This window comes from Nicotiana tabacum, chromosome 5 (assembly GCF_000715075.1).
Source record: "Nicotiana tabacum cultivar K326 chromosome 5, ASM71507v2, whole genome shotgun sequence".
Classification (NCBI taxonomy): domain Eukaryota; kingdom Viridiplantae; phylum Streptophyta; class Magnoliopsida; order Solanales; family Solanaceae; genus Nicotiana; species Nicotiana tabacum.
The window spans coordinates 140,716,944-140,729,101 of NC_134084.1; the positions used below are offsets into that span (position 1 = coordinate 140,716,944).

The window sequence follows — 12,158 nt, forward strand, 5'->3', positions numbered from 1 at the left end:
AAAATGATATCTCACATCAGGCAAACCACCTGTTATCAAAAGCAATCCCACCACCCCCGGATAGGAACAGATCTATAAGGTTTTTCTTTGAGTTGTTACGTATATTTCTCCCACAAACAATTCAATTTAAAAGAAACGCCTATTGATCTTTGGTACTATATCTTTGGTACATAGTACCAATAGAGTCATTTTCAAAAGTAGACATTACTAAAGCTCGGGGAATGAGTAAAGCTTTAAGCTCTCAGAAAAGGTTCAAACTTCATCCATTCTTTGCTAACTTGTCAGCCACCCCGTTAGCTTCCCTTAATAGCTAGTCATTTGAACCAAAATCAAAAAAATCATCAGTTAACCTTAGGTTGAAATCATCATTAACTGCTAAAACCATGGTTTTCTCTCCTTAACGGATATATATTGATACCGCTCATAAATATATGACCATCTATAGCAATAACAGAGCACTAAACCAAGCATGAAGACAAGTAATTGTGTCCATAAAAAGCATTGGAAGTAGAGTCATTTCCTCCGAGCACGGCTTCTAAACATAGGTTAACAATCCAGCAGAAACACAGCTCTTCACCTCCATCAAGATCCAACTTCATGCCATAGATTCTAAAAGCATTTGTACAAACACGAGATCGGGAACTTACCACAGAAATACCTATGGGATGGAACTTGCTCGTATATCACTAATTGACACGTCTTATCATCTCCTTACCATTCTTAATAACCCATAACGCATGCTTGAGCAAAAATTCGATACTCAGTAACAATCCAGAGCATTATGCTGATTAAATCAGATTGTAAAGTATCAAAGAGAGGAGCAGATCAGTTTAAAACTGAATGATCAAATCATTTTTTCCTATACATTTTACAGACGTGGCACCAAACTGGGGATGCCTCCCATGTACAAAGCGACTTATATGCTATACCATTGGAGACACTGTACAACAGACATCCTGCAAGAAGACGTATAAATACCCTTTGACAACATGAATTTGCCTACACAACCCCAATAGATCATCAAACTATGAACTTTCAATGGCACTACGAATTCTGTACACATCCTCTCTCCTCATCTGGACTCTAATATTTGAAAGAGTCTAGGAAAAGACCAAGAGTCAACCCAGTCTTCCAATAATTGAACATGGTGATGAAGCTCCTTACCTCATCTAATAACGGAATTGATCTATACATGAGAGCTCCAATGCCCTCCACCACAGCCACAGCTAATCCAGCAGAAATAATATCCCAATCACCTGTCTGCCCTATTACAGTGGCAAATGCCGTTGCACAATAGAAACCTACTAAGAAAAATAGCAACTTCACCGGTAGGTTTTTCCTCAGCACCTTAATTCTGGCATCTAATTTGACTAGAAGAGCTTCTATGGCCCTAATAAGTCGAGTTCCACCGCTGCCGCTGGTTGTAGGAGAAGAATTTAGTCCATTGCCATCTGCAGCACTTCTTATAGACCACGCCAACCTCCTATTTTGCAATTAAACTTTGAGATACACAAAAAAAGCTTCATTTATAAGTCTATGAGCAAGGATCTAGTATTAAATAAAGATAACATATAGCATATAATTTCCTTATGAGCCCCAGCAGGCATATTCTAATGTATTTAGTTATTTGAACAATAAAAGGAAGCTCAAAGGAGAGTGTTATATATTCCCAAATAGTTGGTACTCTACCTCTTTGCAACTGGGACTAGGGTGACATGTAGGAGCACACAAGACAAGCAAACTTGGACTTAGTAATGGAAGCAAACTTGGACTTAGTCAAGACAAATGGATATCGGGAGAAGTTATTTAATTAACCCAGCCATTGTACCTTATTAAAAAATTAAACCAGCCATTGTAAGAATCCGTTACTATAAATAGCAATTTTCAATCGATTTTTTGGGGAATGACTTCCACTTTAAAAATTGATGTTAACATTCTCTGTTTTTCTTAGTATAGTTAGGATTTACATCTGCAGGCAGTTAAGGTCAGTTGCTTGTACTTTTGGAAAATGATAAAAGAGATTCTCTATGAGTCCTCAATCCTTATATCTTGGCTTCTTCACAAAGCACAATGACCAGTATTGTAAAATTGACAAATTAGGTAACAAAGAACTCTAAAATCTGTAAATATTTTTGCTTATTGAAAACAAGAATTTTCTTTTAAGGAAATTAAACCTAGAAGAACCTGCTGTAATCATACATGTTTCCTTCTTATGCATGCAATCCATTTCTGGTGGAGGGAAGGGGCACAACTATGAAGCTACATCAAAGTTTCACATGACCAAGTGAAAAACTCACTTGAAATTTCTGAAAGAAGAAGGTTGGACAATATTAAGGAAGGATAGCTGGAAATGCATGAGTCTGCCTAGCGAATGTGCAGCTCTCCGAAGGCAAACAGTTCCATTAAGTCTTGATCTAGTATTATCGGCAACCAAATGCTTAGAAGTTGTTTGACAGCACGGAAAAGGCAGTTTGGTGGTCATACTTTGTTGGTATCTGTTAAAACAAACATAACGATCAACAAGAACTGTGAAGAGTTATTCCCATCTCTCTGAAGGGTCCAAACATTTTGAAAAGTGAAAAATTCCCTACAAGTTTCTTATTATCATTTAAGGAGTAAGGAAAAGATACATAAGAAGCATTTACTCTCCAATTGTTATTGAATGTACTTGTTCTTTCCTCTCTCTTTTTTAATGACAATGGTGTCCGTCTATGTGAGACAGCTTGCATGCACCTTAACTATTTCATGGTAGCCTATAAAAGCCCACGAGCATAGGTGGAGGGTAAACCTCCCATCGAGCTGAAGCAAATAAGTTCAAGAGTGTTGTGGCTGGGACTTGAACCTGGGATCTCCAGGTTGTTACTATTACGCTTCAACTACTTAAGTGTTCCTTGGGGATATTCACTTAAGTTTAATGGAGCAAACCAGCTCATACAGTTTACAAGCTTGAATTCCCTCCCTTTATACATATCCTAATTCATATCCGCAGTTGGAAGGGTAGAAAACAAAGATACTTCAAAACAAATTCACCGGGAGCTTGATGAAGGGTGGATTTTAAGAGACAACACGGAATTCAAGTTTACCACAAAAATCTCATAAGACTATGGATGTGATATTAAAGCGTAACGAGCTTCCCCAAATTTAAATTATAGCTTCAAATGTCAGAAAATTACATCAATGTGACTAGTTGAGGTGTGCGCAAGATAGCCCGAAATAACGGTTATAAAAAAAATTTACATCAATGCGACAAGCTCCTGTAATCAAGAAACAAATTTTCTTTTTGTGTGCAGTTTAGCTTGTGTGCATGTCAGCTAATCTGCCGGGCACCTGGGCACTTGTTAGCTAGGAGGTACCAGGTATCAAGAAACAATATTAAAATGAAAGCTTATATAATAAGCTTGAAGACACTGAGTCCCTAACAAATCAGAGAGCATAAAACTGGGCAGAAATATTCACAATTCTACTATTTTCACAATTGAATCACCACCATAACCCAAAGGAAGTTCTCATTTTGCTAGAGGAGGTTCAAGAAACGTGTGTTACGGCCAAATTGAGGCACAATTTCATATATTTTCATCACCATCTACTATAGTTACAAAAGCTAAGTATTCTCCCATTACAGCTAATAGCCTAGTAGCATACATTAACCGATAAAAAATGCAAGTAATAAAGCATAAAAAAGACATAAAAACGAAATCAATTAAGCTGGTTTGGAAGAAATTTACGGAGTTGAGAAATGCAAAAACTAGGGTTTTCAGAGGCGAACTGAGTAAGAATCAAAATAAGAGCTAAATTACCTACCGGTCTTCTGATTCTCTGCCCAATTAGCTTGGGCCGCCGCAGAGAGCAGCCACCGTCAGTCGTCTCACACCTGCCGACTAAACTAATACAATCGGTACAGTGTCTCTGGTGCTAGTCATGGGTCGGCAATTGTCCACCCACTAGTTGGACAAATTGTTAAATTTCTCGTGTGTCATTTGGTTCGAGAATAGTGATGCATACAATTTCTTTTTTGTCTAATAATATCTATATTTATATCTTTATCTATCTATTTATGTTATTATAAAAATAAAAATAATTTATGCTAAATATTAAAGGACTAAAAGATACTTAAAACATTGATCGACTTTTATGCCCTTAAATATTTGTATAATTTAAGGATAAAAATATAAATAACTCAAGGATAAAAAAATTCCGATTTAAACTACACATTTGCCGACTTTAAAAATTTGGTATAATTTTTTTCAGACCTAATCGTTTTGGACTGCTATCATTATGCATGGTTTAGAGGATAGTAGCCTAATTATATTTGGATAATTTTTAGTATTATGAGTCATATAATTTGTACTGGAATGTAAATCCTTCGTTCATTCAAATAGGTATCGATTTCAGCTTTTTAAACTTATTTGTGTAGAATTCTAAACATAATTTCATATGAAACAAAATACTTTTGACACCCTATTACCATCTCTACATAGAGTTTCATTGACATATTTTATTCTCAGCGAACATACACGTAATTAGAACTTTGAATTCCTCGTCAAAGGTGACAACTGTATGTAGTTCTTGTTGAATACAAATTGTATTCACCTTTGCTTTTTATAATGTATAGTTTTATGCAATAATTTCCTAAGTTCAACTCCTTCAGCAGTGTGCTTTCGTTGTTTGTTCTAAGGTATACTTTATTTTACATTATATTTATTCCTGTTTTAAGTAGTGTGTATGTTGATGAGTAATGGGCATTATTCATAATATATTTGATGTTCTTATTCTTTTGTTAAACTAGTTAATTGCTTAAAGTAATTATTGAAAATTTAGTTTGACTTTAAGATTTTGGCGGAAATAATCAATATGAATATTTTGGATAACTTTTGTTGGCTTCAAATATTTATGCTCGACGGGTACATGAATGGATTTTCTCGATCGAGCCCGTGTAATTCGCTTGATGGTGATTCCACGGAGGAGGAGTGACTATTTCTGACGTTGGCATAAAATTTCTTCCGAGTTAACAAGTCTTCAGTATATTAAATGCCAGTCTCAAAATGCAACTTTAAGAGTTGCCTTTACTTTGGGTTCCGACATATTTTAACTATAAACGATCTTGTTCTTGACTATACGTTTTATTGGATTGTTGTACTTTTGTCTCTTTAGTAGATTACACATAGACGAATGGTTGGGGATGTTGATGCAGATACTGGAGAGGACATAATTGGTCGAATTGTTCTTTTTCCTTGTTTAATTTAATTACCAAATTTTTATCTACATAAGATACTAATATGTTATATTAAGGTTGTATTGTGGTCTGGGCCCAGCCCGAGACCGGCCCAGGCCCGGGAGCCCACATGGGCTTTGGGCTAAACGGGCTGACCCGTATGGTCCGGGCCCAAGCGGTCCTAGGAGCCTACTGTGGGACGGTCCAGCATGGAGAGACCGCGAGCTCGGGATCGGCTGGCGGGCCTGAGCCGGTTCAACCGGACCTAACGGGCCCAACGACTATTTTTTAATTTTTTTTTTTTTTTTTTTTTAAATTGGCCAATGGTTGGAAGTTTAAAAACTAGCTATTGGCCTGCCAATTTAGCCGTTTGGCTTTTTAAAAAATAGTCATTTGCCCTCCAAACTTTGTTTTAACCCCAAACTTTGTATAATTATACTTTTTCCTGTTTTCAACTATAAATACCCCTTCATTCGTTCATTTTTACTCACAAAATCATCAATCTCTCTATAATTTTCTTCTATAATTGCTTACTTTATTATTGCAACTTGTAAAAAATTGTGAAGTTGGTGAATTGAAGTATTCAAGTCTTCAACGATATATAATTTTCAAGAAGTTGTTCGTCAATTCGGTAAACTCGTTCCAACTCTTAAGTTTTAATATTATAGTTTTGTTTGTTTTAGTTTGTATAATTATAATTAATATGGCCTTTTCTTTGAAAAAAAATGTTTGGTGGTAAGGGAAAATCTAAAATTGGTGAATCTAGTGGCCAAGCCACTACTCCTCCCCTGGCTCCCCGACCCAGACCTGTTACCCGTCCTCTTCCACCTGTTATTCTTGATAGTGATAACCCTTGTTTTCAATTTACCGATAGTCAATTTTACCATGATATTGCACCAAGTCAACAATTAAATGATGAATATATGAATGCTCTTTATGGTAATCCAACTATCATATTTACCACTTAATCATCGGTGATGGTATGAAATTTTTAAATGTTAAAATTGAAAAGGTTAAAATAGCTCTTAATTGGCTTTTTTATTCAAACCGTAGAAGTAGACTTAGAGAATATTCTAACTGTTTAGTTTATATTGCAGAACTTGCAAATTTGTTTACTCAATTTTCAGAGGGTGGGGTAATTTATCAACTTGCTATTGATTCTATGAAAGATAAGTTTAAAAAATATTTTTTCCTTATCCCCTATTTATGGTATTGCTGCCATGTTAAATCCTACCATGAAATTAGGAGGTCTTCACTTTTGGTATATAAATATTTATAAGGCTTTATCACTTTCAGATGAGGAATTTGCTACACTTGCAGATGCAAAAGCCTCAATTAAAATAAATGCTCAAACAATTTATAATGTTTATCAACTTGCATTAGATCATGCTAGACCAAATGTTCCAACTCCTACTTCGTCTAGTTCGCAACCATCTAAAAGAACCGCGGGCCTAAAAGCACTTAGTTCTTGGACGGGGTCTCAAGGTGATAATATTGGTGATAGTTCACAACTAAATGAGCTTCAAGTTTATTTGTTGCAGGGACTTGAATAAGAGAATCCCGACGGCTCCTTTAATGTTTTGGAATGGTGGAAGGACAAAGAAAAATACTATCCGGTTCTTTCAATGATGACTCGAGATATTTTAAGTATTCAAGCTTCAACAGTGGCATCGGAGAGCGCTTTCAGTCAAGCGAGACTTCAAATCGGTGATCATAGAGCATCTATGAGGGAGACCTTGGAAAAATCAGTACTCTTTAGAGATTGGATCAGTTCGGAAAGAAGAGATTTTGGACTTGCTGAATCACAACCGAAAATTCCTCCGAACTTTAAAGAATTTATGAAATTTGTTAGAGACAATATGTAGACTAATATGTAACTTGTATTTTGGCACATCTTCATTAGTTTTTTTCCTTTTAATGGTGGTATTAGCACCTTGTTGTGCTCACTCCATTGGGGGGAGGAAGACTAAGAAAGGTATTGTCATTTTTTGTTAATGTCGTAATAATAAAAATTATAAGGCATTCCCTTGAATATTTTTTTACAATTTTTTTGTGTTTAAATTTGAATTAGAAGATTTAAGTCACAATTATATAATATAATTTACAAGAAATTGCCTTAAATAAAAAAAATTTAAAAAAATAACCCGGAACACTTAGGCCCGTTTAGGCCTGTGGGCCCGAACCACTTAGCCCGGGCCCATGTGGGCCGGTTCCACCCTCCAGGACCATTAAGCCCGGGACTGCTTGGGACCGGCCTGCCAGAGCCCAGAACTGCTTGGCCCGGCCCGTTTAGCCCATTTAGGCCCAGGCCCGGACCACATAACAGCCTTATGTTACATGCATCCACATATTTCGTGGTATACTCTTACTACTAGACCTTACACTAACCCCTAGAACTGGATTTTGCACTTTAAGAGACTCCAACATATTTTTACTAAAATATAGAAAATGTTATAAAACCTTTAATATAAAATTTGTTATAAATATATTATATTATGGATGTTCATTTAGTACTCCGTTGTAAATAAGCTTCCTGAAGAAGCTTATCCATATGGGACTCCACCGTAAATATGTTTATCTATTTAGTACTCTATTAGAAATAAGCTTCCTGAAGAAGCTTATCACTTCGGTACCTGGTTATGGATAAACATTACCCTAGGTAGAAGATTATCCATACCGGGTATAATAAGATTATCCATTCAGTACTCCGTTATGGATAAACATTGCTCTCAGTAGAAGATTATCCATATCTGGTATAGTAACAGCTTACACAACAGCTAGTAGTAGTAGCTTACACAGCAAAAGATTATCCATACCGGGTACAGTGAGCTTATCCTTTCAGTACTCCGTTATGGATAATCATTACCCCTAGTAGAAGATTATCTATACTGGGTACAATGAGCTTATCCATTCAATACTCCGTTATGGATAAATATTGATCTTAGTAGAAGATTATCCATATCTAGTATAGTAGCAGCTTACACATCAACTTCCTTTCTTCTATAAATAGAAGAGATTTTAGTTCATTATGTACATCAGTTTGAATTCGAATAATATATCAGTTTCTCTCTATACTTGTCTTTACTTTACAGTCTTTATTTTATAACACGTTATCAGCACGAGACTCTACCATCTCGAGCAAATACTTTGAAAGTATTAGAGGTACGAACTTTCTTTTCCTAAATAATGTCAAATTTTTCTAAACTTGAATTTGTAGCCCTAGATATATTGGGCAAAAGCTACATGTCTTGGGTGCTTGATGCTGAAATTCATCTTGATGCGAAGAGTCTAGCAAACACCATCAAAGACAAAAATCAGGTATCAAACCAAGACCGTGCCAAAGCAATGATATTCCTACACCATCACCTTGATGAGGACCTGAAAATGGAGTATCTTACTATTAAAGATTCAGTCATACTCTGGAATAATTTGAAAGATAGATATGACCACCTAAATATGGTCGTTCTTTCACATGCACGATATGATTGGACTCATCTAAGGCTACAAGATTTTAAATCTATCAGTGAGTATAATTCTGCTATATGCAGAATTATTTCCCAATTGAAATTATGTGGTGATAGTATTACTGATCATGATATGTTAAAGAAAACTTTTACCAGTTTTTATGCCTTGAATATGCTCCTGCAGCAGCAATATCAGAAAATGGGATTTAAAAAGTATTCTGAACTTATCTCACATCTTCTTATAGCCGAGCAACATAATGGGCTATTAATGAAAAATCATGAAAGCCGACCTACTGGTTCTTGTCCATTCCCTGAAGTGAATGAGACGAACTTCCACCAAGCTAAACGTGGAAGAGGTCGTGGCCCCAGTCGTGGTCATGGCCATGGTCGGGGAAGAAACCCCAATCATGGTAATAATAATGCACCAAAGAAGCCTCATCACCACCAGCAGTGGAAAAGGAAGGAACAAAAGCATGAAGCGGTGCAAACACCAAATGCAGAAAATGCATGCTATAGATGTGGAGGAAAAGGGCACTGGTCACGTACCTGTCGTACGCCAAAGCACCTGGTTGAGCTTTATCAAGCCTCCCTAAAGAAGACAGAGAAAAATGCTAAAGCAAATTTTATTTCTGAAGATAATTTAGACTTCATGCATTTAGACGTAGCTGATTACTTTGCACTCCCAGAAGGAGAAATAAGTCATGTAATCGGTAGTGAATCTATAGAAATGTAAATATTTAATTTTTGTTGTTTGTAATAGATAGCATGGTTATGTAATTGTTGTACATAAATAAAAGTTATTCTTTGATAATGATGTTTACTATAATATATTTTATTTATTGAAGAATATGGATAATCCTCAAATTAAGTTTGGATCAAAGACAAATCATGAAAATATTTGTGTTAGGATAGTGGAACAACCCAAGCCAGATTCAAGGATCAGAAATACTTTTCTTATTTGCATAAGGAAAAAGCAAATGTTTCAACAATTTCTGGTAATATAAGTTTGATTGAAGGCTCCAGAAGAGCCATTATATTTCTGTCTACTAGAACAAAACTTATTATAGACAATGCATTGTTCTCCCCCAAGTCCCGAGAAACTTATTGAGTTTTATAGATATTTGCTGAAATGGGTATCATATTGAGACAATAGATGAAATGAACATGGAATATCTTTATATTACAAAGAATATTTCTGGCTAGAAATGCATTGTAGAAAAGTTACCAACTTTATCTTCTAGCTTATACTATTCAAAAATTAGTACAGTTGAAGCACACTCTATCGTAAACCAGAAGTTTACGGATTCAAATACTTTTGTGCTTTGGCATGGCCCTTTGGGCCATCTTGGATCAATAATGATCAGACAAATTACTGAAAATTCGAGTGGGCATCCATTAAAGAACCCGAAGATTCTTACAAATGAAAAATTTTCTTGCGATGCTTGTTATCAAGGCAAAATAATCACTAGACCATCACCAATGAAGGTTGGCATTGAATCCCCTGCCTTTTTAGAGCGTATACATGGGGATATATGTGGACCTATTCACCCACCAAGTGGGTTGTTTAGATATTTTATAGTCCTAATAGATGCATCTTCAAGATGGTCTCATGTGTGCCTACTATCATCTCGCAACCTGGCCTTTGCAAAGCTATTAGCCCAAATAATTCGATTAAGGGCACAATTCCCAGATTATCCTATAAAGGCTATTCGCCTTGATAATGTTGGAGAATTATCATCTCAAGAATTTGATAATTATTGTCTATCAGTTGGGATAAAAGTTGAACATTCTATAGCTTATGTTCATACTCAAAATGGTCTTGCAGAGTCATTTATTAAACGCCTGCAATTGATAGAAAGAACACTACTTATGAAAACAACATTGCCCAATACTGTTTGGGGCCATGCTATCTTGCATGCATCATCACTTATCCGTCTCAGACTGACACATTATAATAAATATTCTCTGTCACAATTAGTTTTTTGTCATGAACCAAATATTACCCATCTACGAATTTTCGGATATGCTGTATATGTGCTAGTAGCACCACCGCAACGCATTAAGATGGGACCACAGAAAAGGATAGGAATATATGTTGGGTTTGAATCACCCTCTATTATTCGCTATCTTGAACCATTGACAGGAGATTTATTTACTGCTCGATTTGCAGATTGTCGGTTTGATGAAACAAATTTCCCATAATTAGGAGAAGAGAAAAAGGAAATCAAAAGAAAAATTATGTGGAAAGTTTCATCATTATCTCACTTTGATCCCCGTACCCCTATATGTAATCAGGAGGTCCCGAAGATCATCCATTTACAGAATATAGCAAATCAAATGGCAGACGCATTTACTGATTTGAAAAGGATAACTAAGTCACATATCCTAGTAGAGAATGTGCCTATCCGAGTTAATGTCCCAGTAGAACCATCTACTAGCATGAGAGCTAGTGAACATAAAGCACGCCTGAAGCGTGGTAGGACTTTGGGTTCTAAGGATCTAAATCCTCGAAAAAGAAAATCGACAAATGATCAAAATGATACTATGAAGGGATCTCCTCAAGAGACCCAAGATCTGACTAGTTTTGAGATTCCTGAAGAAATCAATGAACCCGAAGCTCATGTGAGTGAAGAACTTTTAATAAGTTCGACCGGTGATGGGATTAATTTAAATCGATCTGAAATAGGGGTGGATAATATTTTTGCATATAATGTTTCACTTAATATTATGCAAGATAGTGAGGATCTTGAACCTCGATCTGTCGAAGAATGTCGACAAAGATCTGACTGGCCAAAATGGCAAAAGACAATTCAATCAGAATTAAAGTCACTTGCCAAAAGAGAGGTCTTTGGACCAGTAGTCCAAGCACCTGCTGGTATAAAACCAGTTGGTCATAAATGGGTTTTTGTGCGAAAAAAGAATGATAAAAATGAAGTTGAAAGATACAAAGCTCGCCTTGTTGCACAAGGATTCTCACAATGACCTGGAGTCGATTTTGATGAAACATATTCACCTGTTATAGATGCCATGACATTTCGATATCTCATCAGTTTAGCACTGTATGAAAAGCTTGAGATACATCTAATAGATGTAGTTACAGCTTATCTGTACGGTTCACTTGATAATGAAATTTATATGAAAATCCCTGAAGGATTTAAAAATCCTGAAGCGAATTCAAAATCTCAGGAAATTTATTCAATTAGATTACAAAGATCTTTGTACGGTTTAAAGCAATCTAGGAGCATGTGGTATATTCGGCTTAGCGAATATTTGCTGAAAGAAGGTTACATAAATGATGTTATTTGTCCATGTATTTTTATAAAGAAAATGACATCAGAATTTGTTATACTTGTTGTTTATGTTGATGACATAAATCTTGTTGGAACTCCAGAAGAGCTCCAAAAGGCAATTGAATATCTTAAGAAAGAATTTGAGATGAAAGATCTTGGAAAGACAAAACTTTGTCTTGGTCTGCAAATTGA

At 35.8% G+C, this 12,158-nt stretch overlaps 1 non-coding gene across 3 annotated transcripts; it reads right to left on the minus strand.

Annotated features, from left to right (window-relative positions):
- Window positions 1-829: 829 nt before the first annotated feature.
- On the minus strand, window positions 830-4,006 carry LOC107809668 (uncharacterized). Of its 3 annotated transcripts, none has more exons than XR_012709860.1 (3): window positions 3,802-4,006; window positions 2,298-2,495; window positions 830-1,483 (listed from the first exon to the last, which is right to left on the minus strand). It is a non-coding gene; the product is annotated as an uncharacterized LOC107809668 (transcript). The 3 variants fall into 3 exon arrangements; XR_012709859.1 differs by having other exon boundaries at window positions 830-1,499; XR_012709861.1 differs by having other exon boundaries at window positions 830-1,499; window positions 3,798-4,006.
- Window positions 4,007-12,158: the final 8,152 nt, after the last annotated feature.